This window comes from Cyclopterus lumpus, chromosome 10 (genome assembly GCF_009769545.1).
Source record: "Cyclopterus lumpus isolate fCycLum1 chromosome 10, fCycLum1.pri, whole genome shotgun sequence".
Taxonomy (NCBI): domain Eukaryota; kingdom Metazoa; phylum Chordata; class Actinopteri; order Perciformes; family Cyclopteridae; genus Cyclopterus; species Cyclopterus lumpus.
Genome location: NC_046975.1, coordinates 3526996 through 3539131, shown reverse-complemented (window position 1 = coordinate 3539131; position 12136 = coordinate 3526996).

Here is a 12136-nt window from a genome sequence, read left to right as displayed (position 1 = left end):
AGCACCATTTATCTGTTCACCACTTCACCTTAGACTCAGGTTTCACATGTCACCACTTGCCTTACACCATGGATGAGTAGCTCTTCCTTCGGGGTCCCTTCCAGGCACCTCTATCCAGTCGGCTCACGATCCAGGCGCTCCATCAAAGGGCGAAACCACCTCGACCTGCAACCACCACGTTGACTGTCACTCTGCCTCATGCACATCACAGGACACGTGCTCATATCCCTTTCCTTTCTTCTGACAAGAAAGCACGACTTTTCAAACTGTTCACAGACTTACAGCAGAGCATCACTCTCCAAGTCCACACAACACTTCCGGATTACATGGGCCGCAACACGGATGACGCCACGGCGCATCCCCAGCCATCCACATCAGCCCCCTCAGGGGTCCAATTTGTAACCCATCCTCTTTAATCTCTCTCGGCCCCAGAGACATCTCTTCCTTCAATTATTTCACCCCCAAAGGCTCATAAACAACCCATGCACACGCATCCCTCCATCCCAGCATCCCAGCACCCTTTTCTCATTTCTTGCTTCTGCCTTTCCTATCCCATCTACCTTAGCTCCTCCCTCATCGATATCGACTGTCACAGGAGCACAGACCACTCCGGTGACCAAAGCCAAAAACTTTTGTTTCCTCCCGTGTCTGCTTTGCATCTTTAGCCACTGCACTACCTCTGATGCACCCAACCATCTCCTGAGCCACACCGATTCTTGCCAGAAAATACACAGACCTTGCCAAATCCATCCATATGTGATCCTCATATCCCTAGGGTACTGCTAACGGTTCTAGCCCTTTGGTGATCCTTGACCTGGCCTTGCTGTTTGTCTAGCCAGTCAAGTTTCTCCACAAGCGCTTGTGCTCATCTCAGAGACGGGCAAAGTGGTCCACTTGCTTCTGGTTTCACCACCACTTTAGCCAAAGCGTATACAGATCTGGGATATACCCTGAGTTGTACTTGGAGCATTCATTCTGCATCAGAGTGCCTCCAAGGCAGGGAACCATACACTTATTGGCCACTGGTCTTCTTCTGCAAACTTCACATACATCCACTCCAACCTGAACTCCATCAGAAAAGTCGACACGCACCTTTCTTCCCAAAGTTTACTCTCGGGGGCTCTGTATAACATCCCTTGACCCCTAATTCATTCATCACATGACCCCAATCCCGTCACCTCTTTCCATACCCTTATAGCATTCCTCTTAAATTATCATGGCCCCAGTCCATCTTCAATACCTAATCAACTTTATGGGTTACCCATATCTTCATTACCGTTGTCTCTGTTAGTGAAATGTAGCTCGGCGACTAGAAAGCATTAATGCAAATCTTCCGATCGCATATTTTTACTGAATATCGACAAAAAAACATCTGCAGCTGATTGAACATCAATACAATACAATGATTAAGTGACAGAGCGAACCCAGAGTGTAACCCAGGTTATGGTTTGTTTCAGAAGTCTGAGTTATTTAGGAGTGTTCACATATGCACATAAAATGCTGACGAATCGCTGAAGGGATCCATGTGTGAGAACACCCTAAAAAGCTAACAGGCTTTTTTAAGATAATTTAAAATCCTGCTGCTGCAGATATGCAGCTATGTTTTTTTTTCCTGTTTTGTTTCTACAGTAACAGAGAATGCTTTCTTGTGAGAACCAGTTTGGAACACCTCCTTTATTCCTGCTGGTTTATAGACGCAGCCTTCTTGTCTGGAAAGTGACCCTCACCTCGGCTCTAAATAAACCAACGAGACATTCCAATGAAATCCTGGTTGTTACTGATCCAATTAAGAGCCCTCCAGTTGGTTTCAGGAAAAGGTAAATTGGCTTTTGTGTCCTTTGTAATGTAATTAGTAAAATCTTTTCAAATACAATTAGGTTACCGCAGCAGCAGCTTTAAGGGTGTGCAAACTAACACAACCTGGGTTTTCCTTTTATTACGGATGTCAGGAATATGTGCCCAATACATAAATCAAAGTATACTTTTTTTCTTTTTTCTTGTCTTATGTATTACTTTATATACTTTCAATATGGGGACACTGATAATAGATTTTGGCTACTCTTCGGTGTCCTTTTATTTTCTCAACATTACAAAGTATATTCATTTCTGACGGTGTAAATTCCCACTGCAGCATATTTGTGTTTCTACATCACTTTGCTCTTTTGAAACTGCTCTGTTTACTAAGAGATGATAATAAACTCAATAAATCCACCCAAGGGATGTGTTGTGCATATACTGAGCCTACAGTACAGTGTGCATTTTGATGTTCAGGGAGGTTTTTTATTTTCATTTGGCAGCAACATATGGTTTGACAAAAATATAAGTTCATCATGTTATGGTTAATTTTGAAGCTAATTGGGAAACTATTTTGAGGAGTTCCAAAGAACATCACTCGATGCAGCTCGTCCTCCCTACGTCTACAACCTCCAACCCAACACAACGTAGAGACACACACACACACACACATACACACACACACACATACACACACACACACACACACACACACACAGTGTTTCTCAAAATACCTCTGCTATGGTATGAAGCGATGCCATGAAGGGGGCAACTGTGCTCAGTGGTGGGGTCGTCCTTCACAGGACCAGCGGTTCAATCCCTGGCTCCGCGAGTCCGTGTGGAGGTGTACTTAAGCTAGACACTTAACCCTGAGTCGAAGTGTATAAATGGGCATGAATGACGTATGAATGACATATGAATGACTCGGGTGTGAATGGGTGAATGCCCACATGTACAACGTTGCTGTTGTAAACAGGAACTCACGGGTCTCTTTAGTTCTTTAGTGTGAACTGTGCTGCAGAAAGTGCCAAGAGGATTGGAAAAGTGGGTGCAACAGGAGCGTCAGTTTCAATAATTGTGCGAATAATAATTGTGTAATTTGTGTTTGTTGGCAAATGAAAAAAAAAAAAAAAAACGTAATTAACACCCAATATATTAATAACAAATGTGTCAAGTATTTCAAAATGGATGTGTAAATCAATACCCTAATGCAAGAAGGTTTTGTGTGTGTTTTCAGGGTTAAATTAAGGAACGTGCCGTTCTCAAGGGATTCTTGTTCAATAAGTAACAAAATGAAAAGAAGAAGAACCGGCTGTGAGTGCTTCGTAGCCGATGTCTTTGCTACAGTTAGACATGCTAATCCCCTTTTCCTTTAAATGCCAGCCCCTCCCCAATCCCTCTCTCATTTGGTGGCGTGTTGGTGATCAGTCTGACAGACGGAGGCTAATTCAACCAGGTGATAAGGCGCGTCTTTGGCTCTTTGTGCCTGTCGCTACTGTGCTTAATTTGACCTTCTGCACGTCGCCGGGCACGCTGGTCAATATTAGCTCGGCAGCCGCTGACTCAAAAGGACATGTTTGTTCGCCTCTGCACCAAAGAAAACAAACACACACGTCCAACACACACTCACACACGAGGGTGGTGATGGCTCAGATAGTAGCGTGGAACAGTCACTCACCGAGGCCCCGGAGCCAACAACAAAACACAGTATCGGCAGATGTTTGATCAAGGAGAAGCACCCTGTGTGTGGGAGCCAGGGTGGCACATGGTTTTTATGGCTCACACGGTGTTGCTCATGTTTTTTGTCAGGACACTTATTGCTACATTTATCCGACACACAAACAGAAGTAAAAATTCGAACAACCCAATAAACCAGAATACACATATTGAATAGGGAGAAGGAAGCTGGACTGAAATTGTTAGCGTGTTGGGGGGCACAGCATGCACACCTAACCATGTATACACTGTTGAAGAAGATCATGTCAAGTCCAGTTAGGATGTTGCCTAGCGGTGTGAGCTTAATGAAGCATGCCGGCACACTGGTGAACGTACAGACACTGAGCCGAGCTGAGCCGGAGAGTCGACCCAGAGCAAATGAAAAGGAAGCCTTTCATACAGTCAGCCAAAGCATTGATTAGACTGTGTACTGTGTGTACAGTGTGTACAGTGTGTACTGTATGTACTGTGTGTACAGTGTGTATAGTGTGAACTGTGTGTACAGTGTGTATAGTGTGTACTGTGTGTACAGTGTGTACAGTGTGGCGAACAGACATAATGTAATTACAAGTCCTAACAAAAGGCAGGAAGAGCGCATTTGCATTCAGACCTGTAGGAAGGACCCACAGCTGGCATTGGATCACGTCAAGGGGTCAACACAGTAATGCTGCGTTCACACCAAACGCGATGCGAATATTCGCAACGCTTTACTCGCGTGAGTTTCGTTGCCCGACAAGTTGTGCTGCCTTCACACGCGCGTCGAGATCCCAAAGTCAATGCGCAGGCACGTTAGACGCGAAAGGGGCCGTGGCTTATCTTCGTGGCGGGTCTCCGTAAAAACAGTTATAATTTCCACCATTCAACACGGTCGAAATAACCACTAGTTCTGCTGTATACTTGTTGTGGACATCCCATAAACGTCGGAACATCTAAGGCCCTGGTGTTTGGGTTCATAACATCACCCGTAGGCTCACACAGCTCGGGGAGTTTCACCGACTCCGCCTCGATAACTTCCGCTTCCAGCGCTACCAGAGCAGCAGCAGCCCAACGGGCGGAGCATCTCAACGCTGATTGGCTGGCGAGTTGCGAAACTTTCGCGTAAGAAGTTGAAATATTTCAACTCCGGCGAATTTCGCAACCAAACGCGTCTGTGCGTTGACTTCACATGGGATCCAGACGCGCGAAAGATTCGCAACGCGTTTGGTGTGAACGCCCCTTAAGGGGGGTGGGGGGTGCCACAATGCCCACAATGCATTCGTCATCAACACCAAACAGTACATTTACTCATTCTATATGTTAATCCCATAGAGCCGCTCTGATATTGATACCACTTACCATCAGCCCTCAGCGTCACAGTGTTACTTTAATGTTAATTGTAAATCATGTTTAATAATGGGATAATGATATCCACTGCTGCATTTCAAACAAAAACTACAATTTTAATTCCATGGTCTCTAAATATCTCAAAAAAAGGAAAAATAATGTTGTTCTTAAGCTAATGTCAACTCACATCCCTGAGAAATAAGACCACTCCTTTCCCATTTCCTTCAGCTTCATTAATCACCTCAAAGGCCACAGAAAATATCAAACAACTCACAGGCTCGGTCTTACAAACCATATATACATAATTGATTTCGACATCATTCTATTAATTATCGGAGAAAAACCAATAGGTGTCCCAGTATTCCACTGATCAATAGGAAGTGATGCACCAACAAAAGGCAGGATTAAGGGAAGAAGAGTCCAAGCTAGTAAACAATGCCAGATTTAAAATACTTCTAAACAAAAGGTTGGGTTTTATGAGGAAGTAAATGCAACATGTTTGTTTGAGCTCAAGGATTCACACAATGAGCTCTGATGAGCAACAATGAATGTATACACAGCTGCTATAATAGCATTGTGTCCATAAAGGGACAGTAAAACATTACACTCACAAATACAAATGATTAGTATTTCAGTTCTAAAGAATGAATCAAGCTTGAAAATGAAAGGTACGGTTCAGTGGCTGATCTAACCTCGTCTTCACACTGTCAATTCAAAGGTTAAAAAACGACTTTGTGTTTGTCGCTGCACAGCTCATATGAGGATTGGCAGTGGGCGGAATGAGTGAGTGTTTCAGCTCGTATCCTGTTTGTTCAGACTCTGCAGCTCTACGAGGGCAGCAAGGTAGCGGCTCACTGGGTTTAGATTGTTTGTCATTTGGCATCTCAAGTGGAACTAACAAGCCTATAAAACGGTAACGAGAGGAAGACGGAAGGAGGCGGAGGGCAAACGTGGAGAAGGGAGAGAGACGTTCGAGACATGGATGGGTAGAGACAACAAGTACGAGAGAAAATGAGAGGTGTAGGTATGAGACACGTCGAGTGGGAGAGATTCCATGTGAAATTGTTTGTGAGATTTGGTAATAATGTCTGGTTTATTTCATGCTCACGTGGATCTGCATCCCCTCCTCTATGAATATATCCTTTTTACTCCCAAGCACCAGTGATAGGATGTATTTTGAAGCAAACGCTGAAAGGATCAATGGGCTTTCACCATGAACCAAACACCTTCCTACAGGCAAATACCAGCAGCCAACAGGGACTGCTGTACCAAGCCCGAGCAAAGTCCAAGAACAACCCCCCCGAAAAAGCCACATAGAATTCAATTGAGATCGACACATGCTGCAAACAGCTGTCGCTATGCGCCTCCACCTGCTGATTTTTTAAAGCATTCAGCTTGGTGCTATGTTCATAGTATTCTGAGGAATGCATCATTTGATACTGAAACAGTAGCCTTATGTTATGGCTGTTTAGCCTTTCTGGTTAAATCCATTAATTGTATTTGAACTATTTCCCCCTCGATTTTGAACCACCTGGTCTAGGTCTCCCCCCACAAGATACACTTGTTCAAGTAGAATTTAAAAGCTCAAAAGGTCAAAGCTCTAAAAAGTTCTGCAACTGCTATTTGCCCTTCTTGGTCTGATTTCAGTTACCCATGTGGCAAAGTATAAATGCGCTTGAGGTCAATTGGTCAGTTGGGAGGGGTGAGAGTCAGCCTGAGCCCAGGCCCTGCAGAGGCTCCACTCCTGCCCACTGTAGGCCTGTGTGAAGGCGCCACTCAGCCAGTGGGACAAACGTTGAGTCACGCCTCACGAGTGCCCTCTGTAATGAATGAACGACTCCTGTGTTTGCCTATTAGCGTGGGTACAACAGACTGAGACAGGGCAGGCCCTTCTTTTGCCTAATTGTGGTGAGGCTGAATGCAAAAGCCCTGCAGAAGAAGTCATTAGGATTCTCCAGCAAAAAGAGTTTGCCAAGATTTCTAGGAGTAAAAAAGAGATTTGGCTCTACGCGCTCGTCGAATAAAAGGCAGGGACTTTGGCACAGCACTGGGCGAGAGGTGCCCTCCGCCACACGCTTTGCTCGGTGCAGCAAGAAAACGGTTGTGGTACAGTGCCAGCCATTGGAAATGATGGGTTTTAGAGTGAATGTTGGGCCAAGAGCGAGCAGCGTCAGTGTTAAGGTAGGTTAACAAGATAGGCCGGAGATGTGACGTGGTATGTGAGTCTTCTCCCGACACACCGGCTCTTAAAGCGGACCTTCTACCAGCGTAACACGCCCACACGCAACAGAGTTGCCACTAACAAGGCATTGACAGCCCTGAGGCCACTTTGCAGACGGGAGGTCATACAGCTGATCAGCCAGTACACCGTCGTACACTGATGGGCGTCCTGATGTTCTTCACTTCTTTATCTGCTGCCCGCTTGGCGATGAAGAAAAAATAGAATCAGAACTATGGTGGGACGGCTGTTATCCAACGCAGGAGCTGCGCCCTTGTTAAGTGAACTGACAACAGGTGTGATTGTGAGACTCGGGGGTTGAGAGACAAAAGGCAGTTGAGACATAGAGGTCAAGATGGGAGCTTGTTGTTGAGGAAGCTCTTTTGAAAGGGAGGGTGTCTTCCACAGCTGTTCAGCGCTACCGCGGAGGAAGACATCCAGAGTATGGGGTTAGATGTTCCAACATGTAGAGGGGAGGTTTGCCACCTACATACTGTCAAGCGAAGTCGTTCCTCACGGAGTTGGACTTGGTTATATTTGTGCGTTTTAATGTCCGAGGAAAACGTCTTTTGTCATGGATTATGTTTGCTTTTGACGTTTCAGAAATTTTGTTTCAAACGAGTCCGAGGAAATCCGCGTCGGGGGGAGGTCAGGCTGTGTAAAAAATGTACATAACAAAGTAGTATTTTTTTTGTCTAAACATTACCAAGTAGTTTTGTTAATTAAACCTAACCAAGTACTAGTTTTGCATTGTTGTTTTTGTTTCACTTTCGTAGTCAGCCTAACCATCATGCTTTCTTCTAAAACCTAGTTTTGTTGCCTGAACCCAATTAAGTAGTTTCCTGTGAAGACGGAAGGTTATTTTTAAAAGACCGTAAGCATGTAACAATTGGAAAACTGACAGGTCTTGCTCGTTTTTGGAGGAAAACGCAGAAAAAATAATTAGTGAATGAATAGATTTCATACGAACCGTTGTATGAGGATACGTTGCACAGCTTTGTGGTAGCTTCTGGTTTCTTGTGGAAATGGAAGCATTGTGCATTGTCTTCCTCCTCCCTTATATGAATTGTGGTTGCTGATCTGTATTCTGTGGTTATTTGACAGCTCCAATTTAGTGGCAGTGTTTTCCTGCCCAGATTGACAATAATAGTAATAAATAAGTGCATTATCTGCAATTGCCATTCCTCTGCAAGCTTAACTAAGATGAAAAAATGAAAAATATAATGAAAAATAAAAAGAAGATGGTCAAACAGTGGAAATTATTAGATACACACACTGAGCAATTTTGAGAAATCTGTGTTTTCGTCTTTGCTGCTGATAATATAAATGCTTATATATTGTTATAATGTTAGGGTTTTACATAATTTATTATGTAAACCTGCCAACTCTGTCACAATCACAATGCTGTGCCATAACTGAGGCGACTGAGTCACTACCAAATGAAGCTGTTCAGCTGTCTTACACTGTGAGTCAAGAGCAAGATAATTCATCAACTCAAAATCATTTATATGATATGCTCTTAGGTTCATATTTCCTGGACATTTATAGCTTTCAACTTTGATCTGCATGATAAGTCATGCTGCCTATAAATCACAATAACAAAAAACATTTCAAGAAGGATCCAGTGGACTGTAAATTATACATCAAGCATTTCTTTGTTTGGAGGGTCTTTTCCAAAGACTGGACGGAATTTAAAAATATAACTGCTCAATTTAGTCTTAGCAGCAGTGGCTACGGTACCTCTAAAGAAATGTAGTTAAAGACATCTGAGAACTCATTTGTCCGCGAGGCAATTATGATCATGCTCACGATTAGTCCTTATTCGGTTAAAATATTGTGAATAATTCATTTCACTGAATGATGTCTTGTAATAAATGTATTTTGGACTCTGCAGTTCCCCACAGCTTTATTGAGCCTTTTATGGTGTTTAACAGAACCTTATGCTGTTTTTTTTGGTGTTAGGAGTAGGAGATGTTTAAGGCTAAGCTCGGCTTTGTTAAATGTTACAATATATTAAATGTAGGGACAGTTAAAACCTTTGTTTGGCTTGTCTATCATTCAGAATTTAAAATTAACTTATCAAACCCACTCTCCACAATTCATTCAGCTCTTCTGATTCATTGTTCATATTTCACAAAGCAGAACTTTGATTTAAAGACATTACCTTAAAAGAAGATATACAGCGACAGTGATTCAACTGACCACATCTCATTTGCTTCATGCTCGATGGTGCTAACTGTAATCCCAGTTTGGCTAGTTTAGGTTACAGGGGTCAGACAAGTCTGGTTATGCTATGAGGAGAGTGGGGCGGGTGGCTTTACCACTGACACAGCTTTGAAGATAGCCATAGCTGGGAATAGTGCAAAATACATCATAATGGGTTCAATTTCAAATATAGCTAAGGAATACAGAATTAATTGATTCATTGATTTGGTAGATATTGTCCAATACATCACTTGCTGTCCCCAATCCTAAAATAGCCCACAATCCATCACATGCTGGTTACTTGATTAATGGTGATAACTGGTTATTGCCCATTACTGTCGTTATTTTGAGAAAAACTTTGTGACGGTAAACATGAAAACTTCTAACTTACACCCGGAAAACAGGAGGCACAGGGTAGAGGGAAACATGAGGGAAACAGGAGGCACAGGGTAGAGGGAAACATGAGGGAAACAGGAGGCACAGGGTAGAGGGAAACACAAGGGAAACAGGAGGCACAGGGTAGAGGGAAACACAAGGGAAACAGGAGGCACAGGGTAGAGGGAAACACAAAGGAAACAGGAGGCACGGGGTAGAGGGAAACACAAAGGAAACAGGAGGCACGGGGTAGAGGGAAACACAAGGGAAACAGGAGGCACGGGGTAGAGGGAAACACAAAGGAAACAGGAGGCACGGGGTAAAGGGAAACACAAGGGAAACAGGAGGCACGGGGTAGAGGGAAACACAAGGGAAACAGGAGGCACGGGGTAGAGGGAAACACAAGGGAAACAGGAGGCACGGGGTAGAGGGAAACACAAGGGAAACAGGAGGCACGGGGTAAAGGGAAACACAAGGGAAACAGGAGGCACGGGGTAGAGGGAAACACAAGGGAAACAGGAGGCACGGGGTAGAGGGAAACACAAGGGAAACAGGAGGCACGGGGTAGAGGGAAACACAAGGGAAACAGGAGGCACGGGGTAGAGGGAAACACAAGGGAAACAGGAGGCACGGGGTAAAGGGAAACACAAGGGAAACAGGAGGCACGGGGTAGAGGGAAACACAAGGGAAACAGGAGGCACGGGGTAGAGGGAAACACAAGGGAAACAGGAGGCACGGGGTAGAGGGAAACACAAGGGAAACAGGAGGCACGGGGTAAAGGGAAACACAAGGGAAACAGGAGGCACGGGGTAGAGGGAAACACAAGGGAAACAGGAGGCACGGGGTAAAGGGAAACACAAGGGAAACAGGAGGCACGGGGTAGAGGGAAACACAAGGGAAACAGGAGGCACGGGGTAGAGGGAAACACAAGGGAAACAGGAGGCACAGTGTTTAATGGTTTTCTACAACCCATCATAGACCCCAATTCAGACAAAAACAAACAGACAAAGCCCACAAAATGGAAGTGAAACAAAGAAAAGAAACAGTGTATTTGATGTTAATGACTTTATTTGGCTGATTCTCCGCATCGGAAGCGCCATCCATTTGATCAGTATCATCAAAGAGAGGGCTTGACAAGGAGGCGGGAAGCAATTCCTGTTGGGAATTTACATTTGTTTAGACGGTTTTGAGAAGGCGGCATGTTTTATAGATAATTAATGAATATTAGCACACGCGTTACATAACTTGTCTTTCAATGACCCGGCTGATCGCTCATAGATGTGGAGGATTTTCACTTTGACGTCACATTTTCCCGTTCAGGCAATCACTGAAACAAGGTGCCAGCCCAGCGAGTTGTTCTCCTCACATCCGAGTTGTATTTGTTTGCTTCATCATGTGAAAATGTGTTGATTTTAGTTACACGTGGACTGTTGTTTCCATTATGCAGGCAGCTCAAACTACGGACCTTTAATTAGGCTGAGATAGGACCAATGGTCTGTCAGCAACAGCCTGAGATGGGCAATGATGGATTGGAGATTACATAACATACTTAACTGTCTCCTCACAGCAAGAGGGGCCCAGGTGGTCCTTCTGTGTGGAGTTTGCATGTTCTCCCCAATGCGGTGTGGGTTCTCTCAGGGTTCTCCGGCTTCCTCTCACAGAGGCTCTAAATTTCCAATAGGTGGGAATGGGAGTGTGAATGGTTGTGAGTGTGAATGGTTGTCTATCTTTACATAAACTGTATACAAAAACTCTGTACAAACTGGACACCTGTTCAGGGTGTGACTCTGCCTTCGCCCAATGTCAGCTGGGATCGACTCCAGCGCCCCCGCGACCCGAAATAGGATAAGCAGTTTGGATAATGGAATGGAATCATGGTTAACATGCGTACTCATGTGAAATAGGTGATGAAAGGTTAATTGGAGCTGCATTGAGGCAACAGCTGTGTGGTCAGACCCATTCATTCTAAAGCCAGAATAGTGAGATGATGCAAAAGTTATGCCATCTAGCCTTTGTGCGTTACACTTGAAATAGACCCATGAAGACCAGGAGGCTCTTCCTGCATCACTGTCATTTGATTTATCATTTCAGTAACTTTCCAAAAAAACGATTATCTGACATCCACGCCCAACGTCAAGCTGTGATTTGTCAGCCGTGTGGAGAAGAGAAAGGGGTCAGGGTTTGAACGTTACTTTACACGACTACTTCTGTCACTTTTGCAAAAAGAAGTCTATAGAAAATGACTCTACTTCTCTCTTGATTTACATTACATTACATTACATGTCATTTAGCTGACACTTTTATCCAAAGCGACTTACAATAAGTGCATTAAACCGTGAGTCCAAACTCAGAACAACAAGAATCAAGCAAGTACAATTTCTTCAATAACGTCAAACTACAGAGTACTATCCGTAAGTGCCATTTAAGTGCTACTAAAGTGCTAAACAACAAAGTGCTATCGGTAAGGGACATTTAAGTGCTACTAGAGTGCTACTACGGCTCTAC